Consider the following 13,331-nt stretch of genomic DNA (forward strand, 5'->3'; position numbering starts at 1 on the left):
AGTAAGCTAGAAAAGAGAAAAGAAAGAGAAGGAAATAGACATGGAAAGTCATAGTAAAATCATCGAAAGTCTTGAAAATGAAAGACAATCTCCTGATAAAAGGAAAGCGAAAGATATTGATATCAGTGAGAGAACGGATATTGAAAAGAAAGAAAAGAAAGATAAAGAAGTTGTGATTGAAAGTGATATCAAAAGTCTCGAAAGTCTCGAAAAGGAAGAAGCTACTAATAACAGGAAAGCAAGGAACAATGCCACAGCCAATTAGAAAACTGAACCGGAAGCCAAAGGTGAAAAGAAAGTTAATGGTAATGATAATGTAGAGAATAATGAAGTGATAAAGAGTGGAAACCATGGAAAAGAGAGTAAATGCTTTGGAAAACATCAAAAGGAAAGAGAGGAAATAAAACAAGTGAAAGAGCAAGCCAAAAGTGAAATGGAAAGTAAAAGTATTAGTGAAACTTATATCAAAAGTGATAATTAGAAAGTGAAAACTATCAACGAGGCTGAAAACGATGAAAGACTGGTTTGCGAGAGAATGAAATATAAAGAAAGTAAATGGAACATGAAAGAGGCACATACAAGGGCTAACGAAGTTGAGAATGAGCAAGAAGCAGAATGGACTGTAGTAGGAAAGAAGAAAAAGAATAAGAAAGAGACGGTTAAAACTGTAGTCCAAGAAAGAAAAAGACCCATGGAAAGAGGTCATTTGGTGCAAATTGGCAGAGCAGGACAAAATGCTCCCAAAAACCAAAGGAACTACAGAGACACAAGGCAGATAGGCAGTGCCAAGCCTTCGAACGTCTCTAAAACTGAAAAACGAATGAATGCACCGTGCCAAACCTCGGTCATTTCTCCTAGGCACAGCAGACTGCAATAGACGGCATATTCCCCAACCCAAGACAGGCCCTCTGAAAGCGCCAAACCCTCTAATGTCTCAAAGCCTCGAGAAGAAAAGAATGAGTTGCGCGGAACTCCAGTGACTACTTGCCGAGTTTTACCTACTCCACCGAACTGGCACAAAAGGAAGGAGTAGAAGGCCTCAACCCCATCCAAAGACAGGCCTGTCCTTGTGGACAAATAGGCCACGGATATTGGGTTATTCAAGTCACTTATGAATAAGCTGTCAGCGAAGAATTTCAAGAGGATTTCCGAGCAAATATCGGCCTTCCTATCCGAGCACCCGGGCGAGGTTGGAACGGCAGCCGGAATCATTCTTGACTTCGCAACAAGACAGCAATTCTACTCCCAAACCTACGCACAGCTGTCCAAGGTATTGACAGAAAGTTTGGGCAGAGAACAAACAAAGGTCTTCAAAGCCCACTTGTTGAGCGAGTGCCAGAGCTCTTTCGAAACATGGGCAGACAATGAAAGCTCCTTGGACAACCTTCCCAGCGAAGAAAAAGCTGAAGCAGAGCTTAAGAAGATTGCCTGCAGGAAGAGATATGTAGCTCTCTGTGTCTTCATCGGTAGATTATGCCTCGAAAACCTCGTTCTAACGAGTAGAGTAGCATACTGCGCACAGGTCCTCTTAAGAAGAAAGGACGAAACCTCCCTGGAGGCAGTCTGTGCCCTCCTCCAGGGAATGGGTAAGAAGATGGACGAAGTGGCCGGGACTTCACCCATCGCAACCCAAAAAGTCCAGAAAATATATTCATCCATTAAAGAAATTGTCGATCAGAAAATGACCTGCAGCCGACTAAGATACCTCCTGATAGATATTCAGGAACTCAGATATAGAAATTGGCAGCCAAAAATGCCAAAGAATTAAATACCAATTATAGTACATAGGAGCGATTTGGGTCAATGACAGAAAGTGTACTGAAAGTTTACAGAAAGTGTACAGAAAGTTAACAGAAAGTGTACTGAAAGTTTACAGAAAGTGTACAGAATGTGTACAGAAAGTTGAAAAAAGGAATAATCGTCTGATATATCGTGCCTGTTCATAAGAAAAGCGAAAATCGTACATTTTTCGTAATACGTCTCTATCATTGGTATGGTATTGGCATTAAGAACAGTAATCTTATGATATGGATTTTTCCCTCAGCTGAATAAAATCACTTAAGGACAGTGTTCGTTGGAGGAAAATCCTTAAAGATAAGAATATGCATCAGCTCTGTGGGTCCTAAGGAACCCCAGCTCTGAGCGCGTGACGTCACGACTGTTGATTTTCCAATTTGCCATTTTTTTAATTTCCAATTTTCCGATTACATATTTTCTGACCATTAATATTTAGAATCTTCACATTCATTATTTAAAAGTATAGGCAACTCCTGAATTAGCATCTATGAGGCATAATGGGTATATTAGAATATTACGTAGTGTTCCAAGCAACGACATGACGTCACAGTTTTCCGATTACATATTGTCTGACCATTGATATCTAAAATTTTCATATTCGCTATCTAAAAGTATATTCAACTCCTGAATTAGCGTCTATGAGGCATAATGAGTTTATTAAAATATTACGAACCGTATGAATCATATAATGCGTACTTGTCCAAACAACGACATGACGTCACAATCTTCTGCATTTCACTTCTTATAACTAATATAGTCACTGCCTTCGTCTACTGAATAGAGGTAAGAGCTCTAAATTATACTCAGTTTGATATAGAAACTTATTTTCCGTGATTTATACTATACGGTGATAGTGACATAGTATATCTATCATAAAGTTTATATATAAAAGCATTGCTACTCGCTCAAGTCCCATGGGACTTCCTGATTGATAATGATAATGAGTGGGATTGGAAGTTTATCCAGTTTACTTTCCTTCGAGAGAGCACGAGGACCGCGCACAACTGGTAAGTCTTAAGCTAATAGTAACCTGCTTTGAAAAGAGGAGCCGTTTAAGATTTTATTTGACCCAACGGGTCACAGGTGGTCTAGTATATATATATATATATATATATATATATATATCTATATATATATATATATATATATATATATATGTATATATATTGATGGAAGTTCACAGCAGCGTCTGCGTTCACGGCTTTTTTACTGAGTAGTTCTACACCTCTGACGATGGAACGGAGAGCAATGGGTAGCTGCCATAAAAGTTGTCCGAAAGAAATAGAAAGTTCTTGTAGATGAAGAACACTTAATTAAAACAAGCTATAGACCTACATAAGTCATCTTCAGGTTATGGTACAGGCAATAGTGATCGTATAGTGAATTTTTTATTTATTTATTGAAATCACGGCTCTAAAAATAATAAATAATAACGACAGGTAAGTGAGAGTTACTGGGGGAGTAAGAGGGGGGGGGGCGGGGGTGATAGATGAAGGCAAAGTTCAGAAAGTGAAGGAAGTGTGAGATAGATAGTGTGGGGCGGACCCACTTGCATAGTGTTATTATTATGTTAATGGTCATCCTATCTGCTCTATAATAAGGTTCCCTATCTAGCTAATCATACATATATGTTGTGAAGGAAGGACTTATTTTCTGCTCTACATTTTATTTGACTTTAGGTGTTTACGTGTATAGTTATTAATTTAATTTAGTACAAGTCCTTCCTTCATTTAGTACAATTGACATTAAATATTCACATAATTTGGGAGCAGGTGTGGCTATATATGGCAATGTGCCGTAGTTTTGATATAGATTTTGATGTTAATTTTTAATTTTATTTCGTTTGATTTAAGCAATATTGTGTCACACCTGCTTCCATTTGTTTTAAATATATATATGTATGGTAATTTTTTTTTTTTTTTTTGTGGGGGGGAGGTTACGTATGGCATGTGGCAAATGTGCCTTATGAATTCTATTTCGAACATTAGGGTTTAGGTGGTACACACATATCCTGTGGATATGTGTGTTTGTATGCGTCAATATGACTGGTGCATTAGTTATTCATATATCTTACTTTTACATCTTAAATTGCGTAACCTTTCCCCTTTTTTTTTTTTTTTTTTTTTTTTTTATTAGCTAGGGGCCGTGTCTTAGGCGGAAGGGCTGGATTTAACCTAATATAGTTTTAAGCCTGGGCCAGTTTATGTGATCTCGAGTTTTCTTTGTTGATTGAGGAGGTGGGGGTATTAAGTTGTGTTCTAGTATGTTATGCCATGCTTTACTACTCAGTCTGATTAGTCTTGAGTGTATTGTTTCTATGTTAGCTGTTTTGTGGAGTTGTTCTTGTGTTTCAAGGTATGGTGGTTTGTGTTTTAGTATATTTCTAATGTTTTGTTTTGTAAGGTTTGCATGGCTTTGATGTTTGTGTGTGTGCTAGTGACTGTGATTATTGGGGGGTATTCCAGTTGTGGTCGTGCTAGTGTTTTGTAAAGTTTTATTTGTGTTTTTGGTGTGAGTCCTCTGAAGCGTCTTAGTCTGTTGAGTGTATGTTTTGTGGTTTGTATTCTGTTTTTGATGTGGTGTTTTATTCCTTGTGTGTTGATGGTGAGGCCTAGGATACGTGCTTGTCTGTTGTATGGTACTATGTTGTTGTTTATTTTTATTGGTGGTGGATTGCGTGTTGAGATGGGTAGTAATTGGAATTTGTTTGTGTTTGTGGATAGTTTCCATTGTTTTTCGTATGTGTTGATTTTAGTGATTTCGTGTTCTGTCTTTCTGGCAAGCATGTGTTTTCCTGTAGTGTTAGGGTATGTGATTATTTGTGTGACGTCGTCTGCGTATTGTATAGTGTAGCTTCCGTGTGAAGGTGGTGGTATGTCTGATGTATATAGGTTAAATAGTGTTGGGGAGAGAACGCTTCCTTGGGGTACTCCGCTTTGGAGAGGGAAGGGTGGTCCTATGTGGTGGTTTATTTTTATTCTTGCTGTTCTGTTGTCTAGGAAGCTACACAGTGTTTTCGTGATGGTGTCTGGAAGTTGTGTTTGTATGATTTTGTATTTAAGGCCTTCGTGCCATACTTTATCGAAGGCCTTAGAGATGTCACGAGAAATTATGTTACATGCGTGTTTGTGTCTTTGTGCAATTGTTTCATAAATAATGGCGAGTGCTGTATGTGTTCCTTTGCCAGGTGTAAATCCGTGTTGGTTAGGGTTGAGCATGTCGTGTAAGTGTAAGTGTGCCATAAGTCTGTTTGTGTTTAGTCTTTCGTATATCATTCCGGGTGTTTCTAGTAGTGATATGGGTCTGAAGTTTTGTATTTGTGTGATGTCTTTGTTTTGTTTCGGTATGAATGTGATGATTGAGTTTTTGAATTTTTGTGGGAAGTATCCTAGGCTAAGTGTTTCGTTGTATATGTCTGTGAGTAGTTGTATTGTTATGTTTGGTAGGTGTGCGAGTATTTGTTTCGTTATGCCTGAATGTCCTGGAGCTTTGTTTTTGGTGTGTTTGATTATGTTTTCAACGTCTTCTAGGTATATGGGTCCTCCGATGTAGTTGTCAGTGTCTAGTCTGTTTAAGTCTATGTTTGTGTAAGGTTGTGTTTGGTGGTGGTGCTGAGTGTGTTATGTGTGTGAGTATTTTAGTTTCATGGTTTGTGTCGAATTGCGTGTTTTCTGCTGGTGTGATTTGAAAAATGTTTTGCCATACCTGTCTGAATGCGTCTTCTTTGCCTTTGTCGTCGTGTAGTTTTTCGTTGTTGTGAATTATGTAGGGTAAAGTGTTAGTCTTAGATCCTTGTAGTCTCTTTATTGTGTTCCAGAAGTCTTTTGGTTGTTTGGGGTTGAATTTGATGTTTGAAATTAGTTTGTTCCATGTTTCTTCATAGTTTCTTTTGTGTTCTTCTAATATCTGTATTTGTAGTTGTTTAATTGTTTGTGATATGTGTGGAGTCCAGTTGTTTTTAGTTATGGCTTTGTTTTTTATGTTATTTGCTTTCCATATTAGTTGTTTTAGGGTTTTAGATGTTTTTGGTGTGGGTAGTTGTTTGTAGTGTATTGTAGGGATGCTCTGTGTGATTGCATTGTTAATTAGTTTGTACCAGTTTTCTATTTTTCCGTCTATGTATTGTGTGTTTTTTGTTTGGATGTTTGTGTTGTTTTGTGTTTCTGTGTTGTTGTATTCTTCTGTAGTTGTTTCTAGAATTGTTTTGAATTTCTTCCAATCTGCTTCTTTAGAATGTAGTCTAGGTGGTGTGGGGATAGTGATCGCTGTGGTGGAGAGTGTTAAATGAAGTGGTATGTGATCTGAAGATGTTATGTCGCCTGGGTGTATTCTGTATGTAAGGTGGTGGTGTCGGTTGGTGAATATCATGTCTGGGTTGCCTGTTCCGTTATGTGTAATGCAAGTTGGGAAGTCTGGACCAAGGAAGGTGAGGTGGTTTTGCGTTATGAGGTGGTGTATGTTTTTTCCTACGTGATTATTGTGTGAATGTTTTAGTGTTTTATGTTTTGCGTTAAAGTCTCCTATGATGTATGTTGGTTGTGGTTTCTGTGTGATTTTCAGTATGTCTTGTGTTGGTAGGTATGGTCTTCGTGGTGGGAGGTATGTAGTGGCTATGATGATGGGTCCTTTGTTTGTGTGTATTTCTATGGCTAACATGTCTTCGTCAAAGTCGTCTATTAATTTGTATTTTATGTTCTGTTTAATGGCTATGGCTATTCCGGCATTGTCTTCGTTGTAAGTGTTTTGTGTGTGTGTGTGTGTTGTAATTCAATATTTTGACTGTGTGTTTACCTATCGAGTTGAGTAGAATAATGTCTGGTGTTTGTGTTAAGTAGTGATTGGTAAGTTGGTTTTTCCTATGGAATGACCAGTGTTGTACGTTGTGTTGTATTATGCGTATTGTGTCCATGTGTGTTTGAGTTATTGGCAGTTGACTGTCCAGTGTGGTGTGTCTGATGGTTTATGTTTGCGTATGTCGAAGTAACCTTGTTGTATCTGGTCTCTGTCAGTCTTTGGATTGGGGCTTTAGTCAAGTCGATTAGTTTTTGTTGAATCATGATGTCTACTGTCTCCTCAGGCATTTCTTTGGTGTATATGTATTTGATCTTGTTCTGTTGTAGGAGTGTGTGTGCGTTTTGGTGGATTTCTTCGTCTGTCAAGTTTGTTGTATTGGGTGTTACAATCTGTATTGTTACTGTGTTTTGTTCTGTTTTCTTTGTCTTTGTAGGTTGTTCAGTTTCTGATGTGGTGTGTGGTCTTTTATTTCTGTATTCCTCTGTTTCCATTTCTTCTGTTTGTGGTTGAGTGTGTGTTGTGTTGTTGAGCATGTTTAGTATAGCTGTGGGTTTTATGACAGAAGGTGGGATTACTATTGTGGGGAGTCCATTGGCTTTGTAATATGCGTCAATTGTCTGTTGAAATGTTCCAGGTGTAGCTGCTTCAGATATGTTAGCGTGAATGATTGCTGTGTTGATTACTGTTACATGTTTTAGGGAGATAGGGTTGGGTGTCGGTGTGGGGGGGTGACTGGGTAGCGTTGCTAGTGGCTATGTTTGCGCAAGTGGTGTTGGGGTGTGTGTGTGTGTTTTGCTCTCTATTCTCTTGTAGTTTCTTCTTAATTAAATCTTTTCTGACTTGGCATCTTCTTGCAAAGGTTGGGTGGTTCAGGTTACATGCTATGCATTTCTTTAAAGCATTATGGCAGTTGTTAATCCTATGTTCTTGGGAGCTGCATCCAGAGCAAATTGTGTAAGTGGAAGGTTTAGTGCAGTGTTTCAGTGTGTGGTCGTAGGCATAACATCTTGAGCATTGTGGGAGGTGAACATATATTTCTTGGCTGAGTGAGTGAGGTGGGAAAGACTGGCTGAACATGAGGATGCCGGATTCCAGGCTTTTCTTTACCATTGTTGATGTTTCCATCTTGATCTTGAGTATAGTGTTTGTGTTGGGTAGTTTTATGACGCTTGCTATCTTCATGTATGTGTTGAGTCGTTCCAGTTCGCTCTTGATCGTGTCTGTGTTCTCTTCGTGTATGTGTCCGTCTACTTGTTTAATGATCAATGTTCGTTTGGCGTCCAGTTCCGGGGGGTCAACAATGTCCAGTCCTTCCTTGGCGAATTCGGTCTTCGTGGTCTTCTTTGCGAGTTCTTCAATTGTTCCATCGTCAGCGATGGCGGTGTGTTGATTTCCGTTCGTAAATAGTTTCTGAATTGGTATTGGCCAGCCTCGACCAATCACATTCCTCCTTTTCTTCCATTCTGTATTTAGTTCCGTATATAAACTGTTCCCTTCTTCACGGCTCTAGTGAAGACGGGAACAGTTTATATAGGGAACTAAATACAGAATGGAAGAAAAGGAGGAACGTGATTGGTCGAGGCTGGCCAATAGGGATCTAGGCATTGACCTGGGATCCCGCTTGCTAACCTGCCTGAGCTGTACGCCGTTCGTCCTCTTCTCTAACTATCTTATAACTGTTTTGGAAATTTCTAAGGCTAGGAATTATGTACATGTCAGTGATTTGTGAGTTGAGAGAAGGGTTTTTGTTTGTTATATAAAGGGCTTCCAATATACGTAGACGGGTATGCAGGATGGAAGTTCCTACGACTAGCATTTCTCTAGTCAGACTAACCCCGTGAACTTCCTCTGAGTGCTTCTTTGGAGCACGAACGGCGTACGGCTCAGGTAGGTTTGCAAGCGGGATCCCAGGTCAATGCCTAGATCCCTATTGGCCAGCCTCGACCAATCACGTTCCTCCTTTTCTTCCATTCTGTATTTAATTCCGTATATAAACTGTTCCCTTCTTTGCCTGTACCATAACCTGAAGATGACCTATGTAGGTCGAGAGCTTGTTTTAATAAAGTGTTCTTCATCTACAAGAACTTTCTATGTCTTTCGGACAACTTTTATGGGAGCTACCAATTTCTCACCGTTCCATCATCAGAGATGTAGAACTTCTCAGCAAAAAAGTCGTGAACGCAGAAGCAACTGTGAATTTCAATCAAAATTGTCTACATGAGAACCTGCTACCGAAATACACCAATATATATATACATATATATATAAATATATATATATATATATATATATATATATATATATATATATACATATATATTGTAAGGGGGGAAGCGTAAACACCAGACTCAGAGTGGGAAATTTAATGCCCGACGTTTCGGGCTCAATAGCTTAGAACCAGCCATCCAGTTCTCCATGGAATTGGAAGTTAATTGGGTGCTTTCGTTCCTGAACGTCTTAGTTTCACGAGAAGGAGATCACCTCAATACCAGTGTATACAGAAAACCCACACACACAAACAGACTTCTAGACTATGACAGCTACCACCCGGACTGCCTCAAGAAAAGCATAATTCGCATGTTATGGAACCGAGCAGACAAGATCTGCTTCAGGACAGATGCGGTGAGGGCCGAGAAGAGGCACCTACGTGACGTTTTCAGAACCAACGGCTATCCGAATAGGACCATATGGAAATGGACGAGGACACGATGCACCGAGACACGACTCCCTCACACAGGACACAGGGTCACGATCCCATACATTAAAGGTGCATCAGAGGTAACGGCCAGGGTACTCCGGGACAATAATATACAGGTAGCACACAAGCCACGCAACTCTCTGCATCACAAACCTAACCAGGGTCAGGGACACAGAAACACGCAATCAGCATGAGGGTGTAATGTACCCCATTGGCTGTTTGGATTGTGATACAGATTACATAGGAAATACACAGAAGAAACTCGCAACCAGAATTGAAGAACACAAGTGGGCAGATAAACGAAAAGATGCAGCCTCAGCACTCTACAAACACGTTCACGATTCACAGCACAATATTGACTGGGAAGGAGCCACAGTGATACATAGAGACAACTCAATGAAAAGGAGACTATTCTTAGAAGCTTGGACGACTAAAGAAGTTAGCGTAAACAGGTGTATAGATTTAAACCCTATATACCTGGGCGCTAAAACACAAAACACAGACGTAGCATAAATTGGCCTCCTTCCAAAATACGTAAGCGAGAGTGTGTGAAGTGAACAGAAGTCACAGAGTCGGCGAGCAAGTTTTTAGTTTATTTCCTTTGCCCGCAAGAGGTAGTGGGCAGTTGTCACACATGTACCATTTATTTATTTATTTATTTATTTATTTATTGCTGCTTTGTCTTATTGTACTTTATTTCACTTTATTGTATTTTCGGTCATTTTATTATTTCTTATGTCCTCCACGCACATGTGCGTAGTGCTTGCAATCAAGCGTCAGTTTATCTTATTTTATTCTATTTCATTCGCTTATTTATTTCATTGTATTTTATCATAATGTATTGTACTTTGTTGTATTTGATTTTTTCTATTATATTACACTTATTCTTTGTAAATATGTAAAGTAGTCCAGTCGTCCGGTGCTCGGAGTGACAGGAAGAGGAGGGAGACCCGGACAGCTTCGGCAGTGCGGGATACCTCTCCCAATTCCAACCACGGACACTTATTAGCTCATGCGAACACTGTAATAATGATAATGATAATGATAATGATGATGATGATGATGATGATGACAATAATGATACTTTTAACATAATTTAATTATTTTTCATATGCTTCGACCAACCTACATCAAAGGATGTTACTGTAATCAGCTTTGGTTGAGGAAGGGATGGGTGGGAGAGTCTTTTCCGGGTCTTCAGAAAGCCTCTGCGGGAAGTTCATCTAAGTTCTCCGATTTAGTGAAGTTACGCTCGCTGAGGGTCACTGGTCTCTAGATACTTGAGTAGGAATTCATGTTCAGAGTGAAAGCTCCTATGCTCGAGGCTTTATGCCACTGCGGGCCAGAAGAAAAATTCATCGATAAGACGGAATTCCTTCAAGATCCAAAGGGCGACGTTTATGTACGAGTCCTTAAGTATAAGATCGTGTTCTTGTACCGTAATGGCCGATCCACTGCCCCAAGATTTGGCAGAATTTCTCTTAGGTAGTCCAGGTAAAGTGTCAGTGCCTGAAAAAGAGAATCAAGATATTAGTGGAAGGAAAGGAAGTTAGGAAAGGGAAACGGAGAAGAAAGATCAAGAAATTGACATTGAAAGTGATAGGAAATATATCGAAAGTCTTGAAAAGGAAAGAGCTCCTGGTAAAAGGGCTGAAAAGAATGAAAAGAGAGACAAAGAAGTTGACATTGAAAGCGATATTAAAAGTCTCGAAAGTCTCGATAAGGAAAGAGAAGCTACTTATAACAGGAAAGCAAGGAATAATGGCACAGTCAATTAGGAAATTGAACTTAAGGCCAAAGGTGAAAAGAAAGTTAATGGTAATGGTAATGTACAGAATAATGAAGTGATAAAGAGTGGAAACCAGGGAAAAGAGAGTAAAAGGTTTGAAAAACATCAAAAGGAAAGAACGGAAATTAAAAAAGTGAAAGAGAAAACTATCAGTGAAATGGAAAGTAAACATATTAGTGAAACTGATATTAAAAATGATAATTAGAAAATGAAAATTATCAACAAGGCTGTAATCGACGAAGCACTGGTTTGCGAGAGAATGAAGTACAAAGAAAGTAAATAGAACATGAAAGAGGTACATACAAGGGATAACGAAGTTGTGAATGAACAGCAAGGAGAATGGACTGTAGTACAAAAAAAGAAAAAGAAAAATAGGAAAGACACGGTTAAGACTGTAGTTCCAGAAAGAAAGAGACACACGGAAAGAGGTCGTTTCGTCCAAACTGGCAGAACAGGACTACAGGCTCCCAAAAACCAAAGAAACCAAAGAGACACAAGGCAGAGAGGCACTGCCAAGCCGACCAGAAACTGACCTGCACCCGACTGAGATACCTCCTGATATACATTCAGGAACTCAGGGAAAGACATTGGCAGCAAAAAATGCCAAAGAATTAAAGGCCAATTATGGTATATAGTAGTGATCTTGGTCAATGACAGAAAGTGTATAGAAAGTTTACAGAAAGTTTACAGAAAGTTTACACAAAGTGCACAGAAAGTCTACAGAAAGTGTACAGAAAGTTGAAAAAGGGAATAATGGTCTAATACATCGTGCCTGATGAAAGGAAATTAAAAGATGTTGATATAAATGAGAGAAAGGAAATTGAAAAGAAAGAAAAAGAAGTTATCATTGAAAGTGATATCAAAAGTGTCGAAAGTCTTGAAAAGGAAAGAGAAGCTACCTGTACTATTCAAAAGAAAGCAAGGGACGATGAGAAAGCTAAAAGTGAATTGGAAACTGAAAATATTAGTGAAACTGATATTAGAAAAGATAATTAGAAAATGAAAATTGTCAACGAGGCAATACTCGATAAAAGACTGGTTTGCGAGAGAACAAAATATAATGAAAGTAAATAGAATATAAAAGAGGCAAAAACAATGAATAATGAAGCTGTGAATGAACAGGAAGGTGAATGGACTGTAGTAGCAAAGAAGACAAAGAATAAGAAAGAGACGGTTAAAACTGTAGTCCCACAAAGAAAAAGACACATGGAAAGAGGCCGTTTGGTGCAAGAAGGCAAAACAGGACCAAATGATCCCAAAAACCAAAGGAATCAAAGAGACACAAGGCAGCTACGCAGTACCAAGCCTTCGAACGTCTCCAAAACTCAAGAAAAAATGAACGCACCTATTCTAGCTGACTGCCACAGCAACAGGCTGCGATAGACGGCTAATTCCCCAACCCAAAACAGGCACTCAGAAAGCACTAAACCCTCTGGTGTCTCCAGGCCTCAAGAACAGAAGAATGAGTCTCACCGAACTCCAGTGACTACTTGCCGTGTTTTACCTACTCCGCCCAACTGGCACATAAGGGTGGAGTAGACGGCCTCATCCCCATCCAAAGACAGGCCGGTCCATGTGGACAAATAGGCCACGGATATTGGGGCTTTTAAGTCACTTATGAATAAGCTGTCGGCGAAGAATTTTAAGAAGATTTCCGAGCAAATATAGACCTTCCTATCCGAGCACCCGGGCGCGGTTGGAATGGCAGCCGGAATTATCGTTGACTTGGCAACAAAACAGCAATTCTACTCACAAACCTACGCACAACTGTCCAAGGTATTGGCAGAAAGTTTGGGCAGAGACCAAAGAGAGGTCTTCAAAGCCGGCTTGTTGAGCTAGTGCCAGAGTTCATTCGAAAAAGGGGAAGACAAAGAAAGCTCCTTAGACAACCTGCCACGCGAAGAAATGGCCGAAGCAGAGCTCAAGAACATTGCCTGCAGAAAGAGATATGTAGCCCTCTGTGTCTTCATTGGGAGCTTATGCCTCGAAAACCTCGTCCTAACGAGGAGAGTAGTATACTGCATACAGGTCCTCCTTAAAAGAAAGGACGAAACCTCCCTGGAGGCAGTCTGTGCCCTCCTCCAGGGAATGGGCAAGAAGATGGACGAAGTGGCCCGGACTTCACTCATCGCTACCCAAGAAGTCCAAAAAATATATTCATCCATTAAAGAAATTATCGATCAGAAACTGGCCAGCAGCCGACTGAGATACCTCCTGATGGACATTCAGGAACTCAGGGATAGAAATTGGCAG

General features: G+C 39.6%; 1 protein-coding gene across 1 annotated transcript in view; it reads left to right on the top strand.

Moving 5' to 3' along the window:
• LOC143030162 (uncharacterized) overlaps window positions 1-13,331 on the top strand; it is a 197,689-nt gene that overhangs the window by 165,757 nt on the left and 18,601 nt on the right. The gene's annotated exons all lie outside the window — the stretch shown is intronic.

The sequence above is a fragment of the Oratosquilla oratoria genome, chromosome 12, assembly GCF_046742065.1.
Source record: "Oratosquilla oratoria isolate Oo_2021 chromosome 12, ASM4674206v1, whole genome shotgun sequence".
NCBI lineage: Eukaryota > Metazoa > Arthropoda > Malacostraca > Stomatopoda > Squillidae > Oratosquilla > Oratosquilla oratoria.